Here is a 12,766-nt window from a genome sequence, read left to right on the forward strand (position 1 = left end):
ACTATCTTTCCTTTTTCATCTGCATCCCCAAGGAGGTGACAATGAGTTGTGGGTGGCTGGTGACACGATGCAATTGCCATGTAATTAGCCCTAGACACTGCACAGTGGAAAAAGGTACCTTACTCGGATAAAGATGGGAACAGCATGGCTTTTACAATACCTCAACTGTGACAGTAATGTATCCAAAGCGTATCTAGAGCATAACCATACAGTTCCTGCCAAGCCTCTAATCAGCTCTCCAAAACCTGGGAGTAAGCACAGAGAGGGAGGAGGATACACTACAATGTAATGACTTGCTTAGACCATTGTTCACTAAGATACACTAATTATCCAGGGAAGTCCCAAAACTCAAATAGTTCTGGTGAATGCTCGGATCATGTCAAAACACATCTCAGGGAGAGCTCCCCAACACACAGTTAGGAAAAAACTGAGTAAGTACAGACCAGAGACCATTGCAACCTGCGGAGGATTGGTATGGCACCAAGCTTTACATTTATTGTAGGCTCCAGTCTTTTTGTTAAAGGCACTCAACCATTGCTGATACTTATACAAATCTTGTAATTAAATTACCAAGAGGAATGAACTCAGTTAATGTACAATTTACTTAACCAGTAACTAACTGATAATTTGGGTAAGCAACTCTGACCATTGCTACAGATTTGTCCCCACTTCAGTGCAGCAATGGTATAGGGAGAGGAAAAAACATATGTACAATTGCATCATATAAAACCATGAAGAACCCATGTACCAGCAGACACCAGACCTGGATGGCATACTTCCTTTCATGTAACAAGAGGCAGAAACTGCTCCATCGCAGGATACAATGATCAAAATGGTTGACAACTTGGACAAGTATGCCTTTACTTGTGCTTCATGCAACCAACAGCAAGTTGCAAGTACCTGCCTCACCCTGGAACCCTGATCCAGGTTTTAGTTTCAGAAGTGTTTAAGTTTCACTCAAGCTGTGGTACTCCAGTGCAAGATTCAAATCAGCATGGAATAAGAAACAGCCTCCAAATTACTAAAATCACAAAGAAACTGAGTGATCCCATTCCAGTGCCCTCCCAGTGACTCAGCTCCTCTTCTGCTGGTGCTGGTGTTCACCAGGCAGGCAACTCCCTAGAGATACTCTTCTAAGGTACCCCCGTCCTCAGCATCACTAACCCAGTACATGCCAGCAGCAACTCATGCCACTAGCAAGGCAAGTGAAGGGCCCTTTTAAAAGATGCAATAATAATAAGGAAAAAAATGTCCTGGTAATGTATTTTATATGATTGATATAGTCACTAGAAATAAGCATAAATACCCTCAACAGGTCCTAGCTCAAACAGTCCAAGCATTCCAAGTAAGAAAAATACAATCCAGAAAGCTCCACAAATTACTGTTTAGTAACTAAAAAGCAAATAGATCAAAATGAGACCTGTACAAGGGAAGACTTTCACAATTTTACATACACAGAGCCACAGTCTTAGTAATCTTTCCACAATACGTAACAGAAGTAAAATCAATTTTAAAACAGAGCTGAATTGAAGGCTTTAAAAAAACTCAGATGACATTACTTTGAACTCTCGTTACCTTCTGTGACTCTGCCTTCCATCTTTATTTTCATTTTTTAATATGTATATAATTTGTTACCATAGCAGATTTTGAATCAAACATTAGATTGTGACAAAAAGGAAAAAAGTTTGGCAGAAGACAGGAAAATGGCTGATTATTAAATCTGGCTACATTTGGTACACAAAATACTGACACACAATGGTCTGGGCAAGAACAGTCTATTAGATTAGAAAGCTGACAAGGCTCCACACGCTAGTGACTCTGCCAGTGTGCCTATCCAAAAGAAAACCAGTGTCAACACTAATGTTTGGACTGTACTATGGTCAGACGTGGATGTATTCAGCTCTTAAATTTCAATTGCACCAGATGTGTGCAAGTGTGCAGCTGCAGCAGGAGTCCATTTTCTTCAACCCCTTAAGGCTTTGCCTGAATTTCTTTCTCTCCAAGTTGCTCTTTGGAGAGTGAGAGATGTGTTTCAGGTGCTAAATTACAAAGCTTTCTAGACACAATGCAGTGAAAACCATTAAATATGTTAGGAAATGCTTCTCTAAAGATGCAGCACTGAAAAGCTTATGCCCAAAGAGTTTATGCTGCATTAAAGAAGCCAGAAGATATGGATTTCTTTTTAAATGCCATATGCTAAAATCACCATTCTTCTCCCCAAGCCAGAGGGTGCACACTGCTGCCACTAGCTAGCAGGATACTCAGGCTGTGACTACCCAAAGTCCCCAGTCACACATTTCCTTATGGATTTGCAAATGGATTTTTGAGTAAAGTTTTCCAGAGTCCACAAAATCACAACTTTCACACAGCAGAGCACCAAAATGTCCAGATGCCGGCAAGCATGGGCAACAGGATTTGTTTTCTTTTTAAGGCCAAGACAGATCATTTAGACTGACCTCATACATAACAGAGCCGGGAATTTCACCCAAGATTTCTTACATCACACAAAAAAATTAGGGAAGCTGTACATCACAAAACTGGAAAACTGCATAAGACTTACAAAATCAGGAGCTCAGTGGATACAATTACTCAATTTAAGATGATCAGAATTGCTGGCCAACATGAGCTCATCACACAGATTCCAAACAGCAGATCCTTCTACATATTAGCAGCAGAAAATTTGACTGTGACAGAATAAGCATTTCTTAAAAGCAGCATCTTTGATGACTGGAAAAAGGGAAATATAACCCGCATTTTCAAGAAGGGGAAAATAGATGACCCGGGGAATTACAGACCAGTCAGTCTCACCTCTGTGCCTGGCAAAAGCTTGGAGCAGATTCTCCTGGAAAGCATGCTAAGGCACATGAAAATCAACAAGGTGCTTGATGACAGCCAGCATGGCTTCACCAAGGGGAAATCCTGACTGACCAATTTGGTGGCCTTCTATGATGGGGCTTTGGAACTCATGGACAGCGGTAAAGCAGTTGATGTCATCTACCTGGACTTGTGTAAAGCATTCGATACTCTCCCACACAAAATCTTCGTCCCTAAATTGGAGAGACATCAATTTGATGAATGGACCACTCAGTGGATAAAGCACTGTCTGGATGGATGGCTGCATGCAGAGTTGTGGTCAATGGCTCAATGTCCAGCTGGAGACCAGTTACGAGTGGTGTCCCTCAGGGATCGGTGTTGGGACCGGTCTTGTTCAACATCTTCATCACTGACATGGACAGTGGGATTGAGTGCGCCCTCAGCAAGTTTGCCGATGACACCAAACTGTGTGATTCGGTTGATACGCTGGAGGGAAGGAATGCCATCCAGAGGGACCTTGACACGCTTGTGAGGTGGGCTGATGCCAACCTCATAAAGGTTAACCATGACAAGTGCAAGGTCCTGCACTTGGGTTGGAGCAATTCCCTGCAGGTTGGGAAGAGAAGAGATTCAGAGCAGCCCTGAGGAGAAGGACCTGGGGGTGCTGGGCGATGAGAAATCTAATATGAGCCAGCTGCAGTGTGCACACAGCCCAGAAAGCCAAACATATCCTGGGCTGCATCAAAAGGAGTGTGACCAGCAGGTTGAAGGAGGTGATCCTGCCCCTCTACTCTGCTCTCCTGAGACCTCACTTGGAGTATTGTGTGCAGTTCTGGTGTCCTTAACATAAAAAGGACATTGAACTGTTGGAACAAGTCCAGAGGAGGGCCACGAGGATGATCAGGGGACTGGAGCACCTCCCATATGAAGACAGGCTGAGAAAGTCGGGGCTGTTCAACCTGGAGAAGAGAAGGCTGCGTGGAGACCTCATAGCAGCCTTCCAGTATCTGAAGGGGGCCTATAAGGATGCTGGGGAGGGACTGGTCATTAGGGACTGTAGTGATAGGACAAGGGGTAACAGGTTAAAACTTAAACAGGGGAAGTTTAGATTGGATATAAGGAAGAAGCTATTTACTGTGAGGGTGGTGAGGCACTGGAATGGGTTGCCCAGGGAAGTTGTGAATGCTCCATCCCTGGCAGTGTTCAAGGCCAGGCTGGACAGAGCTTTGGGTGACATGGTTTAGTTTGAGGTGTCCCTGCCCACAGCAGGGGGGTTGGAGCTAGATGATGTTAAGGTCCTTTCCAACCCTAACTATTCTATGATTCTATGATCTTGGAAACAGAAACTGATGATATTGCACCCTCCTACTTCTTATTATGCTTACTGAATTTTGCATACAGCTAGAACATATCAGTACCTATCAGAGATGCACGGTAAACATGCAATTGGCTAAGTCTGTCATGTAGTCGTATGTGCAGTAAAAAGTATCATTTTCTGCCAAAGCAGTTAACTCTGCATGGACCCAGGAGGAGGAGATTCCCCTTTGCTGCATATGCATGAAACATATGACCATGCAAACATCCCAGGATGCATGGTTAAAGCCCCCTAAAAGACCTTAACTTCCTCGCCTGAGAAGTCAAATGCCTACCATATGGTTTTATTACTTTCATATGCTCTTCAGTAACTTTTTTTTTTAAGTTTTAATAAGCATTTTTATGAAAGTCAATTGCTTATTTGAATCTCTGATCCTTACGATAGTGGCTGAGTAAGTTTTCTTCCAGTTTTAAACAAACATCTATTACTGAACAAGCATCAGGTTTCTGCCCCACAGTGATTGCTTTGTAAAGTCATAGCTAACTGAACACAAGATCTTTGAATGAAAATCCCATTTCAACCAAAAATATAATAAAAAACAGCTAGTGGGCAACAACATCCTGGTATGGACATGTACTTTCTGGACAGCAGAGGGACTACCTTCCTGTACCCAGCCCTGTCTTGAAGTAGCCATCAAACAAACAATTGTTCTTACTTGGGAGGAATTTGTTCCAACAGAAAACTGAACCTGGAATCTGTGGATCTGCAAGCACAAGGATTACCTCTTGAGCTGCAGGGGAAACTGTTTTCCCTGTCAAAAGCAATCTTATATCTGCCCTATTAGTTCCAAGCTTTTCATAGACTTTCCACCTAAGCCTGACATCTACATGTGGACAAAGCTCAGGCTTGTTCACTCTAAGATCAGGTATGGGGTTTTTGTTGCTGCCTCTTCAATGGCAACAGCCAGCAATTTACATATTAGTCTATAATCTCAAGCTACTGAACCAGACCGGTGATTTTCAATCATAATTAAGCTATTATGCCCTAGGCTTTTTCCAATAAAAGTCAATAACTCAAAACGTTAGTATTTATAAAGTATTTTCCTAAGGATAGTGGAGAAGAATGGAGATGGTATAGAACAATACCTCTTCTCTGTAAGTCAGTCAAACCCCAACAAAATTCCTCATAACAAGTAATCAATCCCCAAATCTGTAACTTACCTAAAAGATTTTAGAAGTGACAAACCATTAATAACTCTTTTCACTGGGGCAAGACAAATAATGCACAAAGAGGCTCCTCATGCTGCTACAGAAAGGTGCAGTAGATTCATCACTGAATAGAAGCTGAAGACGGATTCATAGCAGGCAGGGAGCTCACACTAAACAGGGAGGACTAAACATGGGAAGAGATATAAAGAAAATTAAGTCTTCAGCCCAAGACTACTTCTGAGGTTTATAAACCAAGGTTAAGATGCCTTTCAGCTATAGACAACTTATTATGCTCAATACTGAGTAGGGAGACAAAGCTTAGGTGAGAGTCATTGGTTCTCTCTACATTTGAGCCCTGGTTAGGCAACAAGTTTGAGAAACAGCAACAGGTTGAAAGCACTTTTCAAAAGACCAAATTACCCTCTCACCATTAAAAAGACCGTTGCTACCACAACACTAATACAAACATCACATTTCATACCAATACTGTGAACACCTGCATCTATTAGTCTCCCAGCTTTTGCCGTATTAAACAGGCTTTGCTTAAAAGCTGGTTCCCTAATGCTCACTCATGAGGGAGTAGGAAAGAGCCTGGCTAACACGAGGATGCTGTCACAGCTCATACATACACGCTAGAGCCAAGATACCATAAATATTGCAAGGAAGGGCTTTGCTTTTCTGAAAAGAGCAACCAAACGAAGGCTGGCTTACTCTAGCTCCTTGTTGGATAAAGAAAGGATGGCACTTCCAGTAAGAGAAAAAACACCTGTCCTAATCACCCTTCCTTCTCTTTATAATGCCACATAAACCAAACAGCTCTGGCAAAGACAACCCAGTAAAGATGACTAGTCTTAGCACCAGCAGTTACAGCAGTACTTTTAAATTACCAATAAAGTTAGACTGGGTAGGTTTTTTTGTTGTGGTTTGGGGTTGGTTTGTTGGGGTTTTTAACAATCTTACTTTAATTCTAAATCACTAGAAACACTAACAGCCCACAGGATAGCTATTTTATATTAAACAGCACATTGCAGTTTACGTTCCAGACATCACATTAGATGTGACAATCATACAAACATCCAAACTAAAACTCTCCCTCTTGGTTAGGAAATAGCTACTTGCTTCTCCCTAGTGGGTTCTGTTATTCCTAGGTATCACACACAGTTTTGTCACAGCAGTTGCTACAATATGCCCACCAAATCTATCGTATCCCTGAAGCGATCTCCCCTGCTTTCACCAGCATCCTGCATCATCTCTGCTCAGACTAACCTGCAAGGTGAGTTTTTACTGCAGAGTTAATTCAAGTAATGAGATTGATCATCCAGGTTTGGTCCAACCCAAGTAGACAACCCTACACCCAGGCTTGTCAGGGCAGCTGCACAAGTACTGGAATTACTGGCAGAAAAACAAACAAAAAACAAACAAACACACACACACAAAAATAACAATAAAAAATACCAAGCACAAAACAAAAAAAAACAACACCAAACCCCACCAAAAACGTATCTCACTACTTCATCCTGCTTCCACCAATAAACCTGATTCCTGAACTGTTTGCTCATCTTCAGGCTTTACCTAAACATCACAGGTTACAGTCGATTCCATCCAAGTCCTTTTCCTACCACCTTGCACAAATAACCAGAGTAACAACTGGAAAAGCATCAACAGGGAAAATTCTCAAGACTGACCTTTCTGAATGCTAAAGCCAAAACACGAACTGTCTCCTCACCATACATCCCCCCTCCCTATCTGGTCTCTGACCTATCATTTGCCTCTGAGAGCTCCCTACTCACCTTGCCCTGGCCCTCATCCCACACCTTCAGTCTGCTTCCAAACATGTTTATCAACACTTCATTATCACTGAGCAGGAGACAGCTGCCTCTTCCCCCATCCGTCCTCAAGAAGTACTCCTGCCTTCATCCCCTTCCTGCCACTTCTTTGTGGTCTCCCCAGACCCGTCTCTCCCAAGTCTGGCTCCTGAACTGCTGCCTGTAGGGTACATAGTCCTAGGATCAGGACCATGTTCCCTTGGGCTCATTTCACCTGGTTCTCCTAAAAGGATAAATTGAACAGCTCCTTCTGTACACTCCTGCCTTTTGTACCCTCTAAGAATTGCTGAGAAGCAGGAAAAGAAGTTGTCAGAAGCAGCTTCTCCCTGCACAGCAGAGGTACACCATATGTGCCATGTCACCAGTGGCATGGATCACACCACTCCAGGACTCCGAAAAGCAGCCACTCTGCAGTCTGCAGAGGATATATCTGAGCTCAAAGTGGATCCCTTGCACCAAGCTGCTTTGAAAGCAGAGCTGGTAAAGGCTCATAACAGGCTGCTGGTAGGTCTATACAACCTTTCCCAAGGATTATTTGGGAATATCTCTGAGAGATCTCTCTCTCTCTCAGCTTGAGGGGATTCAGATATTTCTGTGATACTAAGACATGCTGAGGGTAATGGTGTCAAGAAGACAATGGGCAAGGGCAGTTTCCCCAAGCAGGCAGGTGCCTGCTTCTAGGAAACTGTACAATCTCCTTTGTAGAGAAGCCAACCTGGTAAGGACAAGAGCATTACAAAGAGCTGTGTACGATTATAGCCAGATCAACAAACTTTGTTCCACACTTTCCACTTCTGCTGCCACCCCTAGGATTTGATCTGGTGCTAAAAAAATAGCCTCTATTTTCAGAATACCTACTGCTATTGCAGTGTGACCTTCCCACGCACATTCCCCAAAACACAGGAGTCCCTGGAGCAGAAGTGACACAGCAAACACCTTGTCTCCCAACCACGGCTTCCCAACCCACAAGCTATTCTTTTACTCATCACTTAAAGCAGTGATGAATACTTAGCTACAGCCCATGTACTGTCCAGCAAATGTCTCTAGTGAGAAAAACTTTGACCCTGGGGAGGTGAAAAAGGTCTAGGTCAGCATCCAACCTTTACTGACACCCAGGAACCAACTTTCTCCTACATATAAAATCTGATAAGGCACACACAGCTACAAACAAACCCTTTCCATAAAAGAGGCCCTTAAAACTGGCAGCCTCCCTGCTGGACCCCAGTGAAATGTTCCTTGTACCCTGGGTCTTTGTATTGCCTGCTCCTTGCAAGACCTCCCACTTCGGTTCATCTCATGAGTTGTGTGTTGTACTCCAGGCCACAGTGAACTGGAAATAAGAGTGTAATGCACAGGGCCCAGCTACGAGGTTGCCAGAACATACAGGTTTGAAACATCACAGAAAATATTCAGCTCCATATTTTCAACAGTAGCCAGAAAGAAAATGCATGGAACAATTTTGAGAACTGTTTTTCAAAAGTCATTTAAATCAAATTATGCCCCATGCACTTTGGCAGCAAAACTCTCTCTACTAACTGGAACTGGTTTTCTTTTCTTTGTGTGTGTGTTCTTTTCTTTTTGGTTTAACTTTTTTCTTTTTTAATTGTCTCCCAGCCATCTTTTTCTGGTAATGTGGACAAGCACCGCAACACTACAGGAATGGATGCCAGGACAAAACCTATGATGCACAGTCCCTAAAATAAATCACTCAAGAGGGGTGGATTAGAGGAATAGAGCAACTTAAGGTTACATCTTCAAATGTACGATTCTCTGAAATCACTGGATTTTCAGCAAACTACTGCAGAATGATATCCAGTTTGTATGTGATGTAAAGAAGCAGACTAGCATTTGGATTCTTAACAACTTCAAGACAACACTGTGAATCAATATATACTTTAAAAGACGTAATTATTATACAGTGCTTTCATGTAATCGGAAAAGAATCTACTTGTGCTGAGTGTGTATCATTTGAAAGCTGCAATGCCAAGCAAATCCACACCGCTGGCTCTCACAGACCCAAAGTATTATCCATTACTGCCTTCTTTTTTTTTTTAACAATACAAGTATGTATGAAAAACACATTTCCTGGAAACAATGGTACTCTTTGAAGACTTATTCAACATTGCATAAACCAAACAAGCCTGCACCCGCACGTGCCTAAGAAGAAAGTGGGTTGACAATGCAAACTAATCAAAACGTACTGGAAGGGCTATCCAAGATATTTGCATACCTATATCTCCCAAGGCTATATAGGTTTGAAGCTTTGTTCAGAACTATGCAGAAATTATTTCCCATGTGTCTAAGAAAACCTCCTGTCAGTGATGAGCACTTTAACTTATCAAGGCAGGAAACAAATCAAGAGTTAACATGTTGGGGCTCATGCCTTAAGCCCCCCACTTTCTTTTTTTGATTATTTTGATCTGCTCCTCTGAGTGCCATCTTCTAGGGGTCTCAGCCCTGCCCATGTTTTGACACACTTTCAAAGCCCAGAATGGTACACCTGGGAAAAAGCACACACTGTTCAGGAAGTGCACAGGGGCCAAGAAAAGCAATAGAAGTTTCCACAGTTAACTTGCATTACTGGTTGCCAGTAAGGCTCTTATTATGAAAACCCGTAATAGGGAACTGTCATATTACAGAACAATTTATGGAAGCTTTGAGAGTATGTATGCCCCAATGGGAACTTCCTTTGACTGGGGTGTTCCATCAGCCCAGATCTGCTTATTTATTAGCGCAGGGAGAAAAGCATCAGCAACCTAAACAAGTGCTGAAGCGTCACAGAGACTCCCACTCTAGAAATGCTTCAGATAGTTCTTAGCTCCTTAGTATTTCCAGTCATCCATCCTTCTGGCTGCATTCAGTCAGCAACTGGACTGCCCTATTTTTATTTCATTTCATTTTCTGCAAGAATATTCTTGCACTAAACACTGTTATCAACTGCTCCTTTGAGGACACAGAAGGTAAAATGTAGTTGCTCTGGGCTGAGCACATCCCGCTTTGCCTGCCTCAATTTGCCATCAAATGAGCTTGGCAAAATTAGATCCTACTCTGACAGTCTCTACCCTGTCACACTAGGGAAACTGGCACCTACATTCTTTCCTAAATCAGATGTCAATTGTATTAAAATATAGCTCTGAGAGCAAAAGCCTTCCCCAATGCCAGCACAATACTATCAAAGTAAACTACACAAAACCAGCCAGTGCTTCTTTTGCAGGCAGCCATGTTTTGGTGTGAAAGGAAAGACAGTTCATAACAGTTGCTAGAGACTGCATTCCAGAAAACTTAAGAGACTTTTATCAACAGAAAATTGGAATTCCATTTTAACACTACATTTTCCATACAGAAGCCAGCACACACCATCTGCCAGAATGGTTTTGCACTATGAGCAGCTCCATCCTGTAGGAAATGGGTTGAGACATCAACTGACGATCAGGTTGACTGCACTTTGGCGTGCTGCACTGCTGGCAATTCCAGTCATGCACACCAAGACCACTGTGAATTCAGTACCTTCCCTATCACGCTGGGACAGGCATTGAAGAGGTTCTGTGCTCAGGAGAATGTGGCAGAACTGGGACAGCCACAGCTGAAAAGGACCACCCAGAGAGCAAAAGAATTGGAGGAGATAATTCTTGCAAGCACGGTAAGTGGGGGGGGGGAAGAAAATCAGGTGCTTAAATGGGGATAAAAGGTAACAGCTTTCTCTACTATTGGGAGCTCTCTGTGTCCCCTAAAGTAATTTCTGAAGAGAAAAGAAGCTGTGAGTAAAATTTACGCCTTCACACTTGATATCAACAAATTCTGACCTCAGACAGAATCTCACTGCAACATAACAGCACGAAGAACCTGTGGAGAAGAGATGACAGCAGCACATTTGCTCAAAGATTCCTTCAAATACAAAGGCTGGGTTATCAAACTGGGATGGTTCCCTACCTGTAGCCTACACTGGCTACAGATCTATTTATTTGGGCTTTCTGACTTAGACTGTTCCAGTCAAATGCACAAACAAGTCCTTGAATGCCCAGTTAGAAAGTGTAGGTGGGACTGCCTTCATATTACATCACTGTTGCACCCATGAAATCCCAGTCTTCCATATCTGTCTTATACTCAACAGATTCCTTATGAAGTGAATAGGGAAAGTAATCCTGCTCTCAACCACCTGTGACTTTTGCTAAGTCATTCAAACCATCTTGCCTAGTTTGCACTACTTGACTCCAAGACATCATTCAGTTGCATCACACCTGGGAATACATTAGAACAGCAAAACAGAAGCAAAACCATGAAGGACCCCATAGTTACAACCACAGCATAGCCACCTATTCACAAGTTTCAGGCACTTACTAATAAGAACTTCTGACAATTTGGTTATCTATGCCTATCCAAAATTATTTCATGCACTGGTCAAAATTTTTAAAGCCTACATTTCAATTAGTCTAGAACCAAATATCTGATTCTGAAATGTCTGTATAGTTGTTTGTTATAACAACATAAAACTAAAGTTTTAATAAAAACATCTTCACTGAACTTACCTCCAGCAGCATAACCCGTTCACAAAGTTGCTCTCCACAGCTACCTTTCTGCTGTGACCTTTTCTTGTTATGTAGCTCTACCTATATACGTGCAACAGCAAGGGTACTGAAGAACTAATCTCTTTGAAAAGTGAGTCACAAACCTGCCACAACAGAAAACATGCTAGAAGGAAAGGCACAAGAGCATGGTAACTGGTCTGTCTTCAGGGGAGTTGGTATATCTCTTTTCCTGCTGGAAGGCAAGGAAATGCCCATTGAAGTCACAGGTTCCACACACTGCTGTCTCTGCCAAAATGCATCCCTTTCCAAGGTTATTTGTTTTCTAGTTATGCTCAGCTGCCCCTGTGAGAACCAGGGACACATCATGCTTAGTGCTGCACCAAAACACATACAACGTTGTTAATGCTCAACAAAATTTGTAGGAAGTTTTTATTAAAGGCAAAACACATCATAAGGAGGACCTAGATGAGAACAAGGTTACATGCAGACTGCCTTTGACAGGACCCCATCTTAACGGAAGTTAAAGCAAATTAGGGGCCCAAAGTGTAGTAAATATGCTCTTGAAAAAGATGAGTGATGCTCAGCATTTTGCTGAGGACTTATATTGCTGCGGTGTTTTCTCTCTTTCTAGTGAAAACAATCAGTATCTCCAGGTTTCCTCTTGAAATGGTGGCAGGGAAACAACTGCTGGCATTTGCGTCATATGGATCTGCTCACATTACTTAGCGACGAATCTTATTAAAAAGCAAGCACCTCAAGCGAAATGTCTATAGCTCAGTTTGCTTGCATTTACCTTCAGCAACATGGCATGCCTCATTAAATTTTGAAGCAGTGTTTATTAAAAGAGTAAAATAAATCAGCATCCTCCACCAGGCTTTTCAGCTCATTTTCATGACGTCAATATTCAGGTTTATTTAATCCAGTTAAAATATACATCAATTAAACAAGGTCTCAGAGCATCTCCTGCAGCACTGAAAAATGCAGTAAATAGGAGTAACATAGTTTTACTTCTTTCCTTCAGAATAAGATCTACCATTACCATAAACATGGTGTATCTCACCTTTGCAACCAGCAGTT

At 42.3% G+C, this 12,766-nt stretch overlaps 1 protein-coding gene across 5 annotated transcripts in view; it reads right to left on the bottom strand.

Moving 5' to 3' along the window:
• Positions 1-12,766, bottom strand: part of DIS3L2 (DIS3 like 3'-5' exoribonuclease 2) — a 201,042-nt gene that overhangs the window by 140,033 nt on the left and 48,243 nt on the right. The gene's annotated exons all lie outside the window — the stretch shown is intronic.

This window comes from Neopsephotus bourkii, unplaced genomic scaffold (assembly GCF_033783945.1).
Source record: "Neopsephotus bourkii isolate Nb327-2 ecotype Australia unplaced genomic scaffold, CSIRO-AGI_Nbou_v1 NB_369, whole genome shotgun sequence".
Lineage (NCBI taxonomy): Eukaryota > Metazoa > Chordata > Aves > Psittaciformes > Psittacidae > Neopsephotus > Neopsephotus bourkii.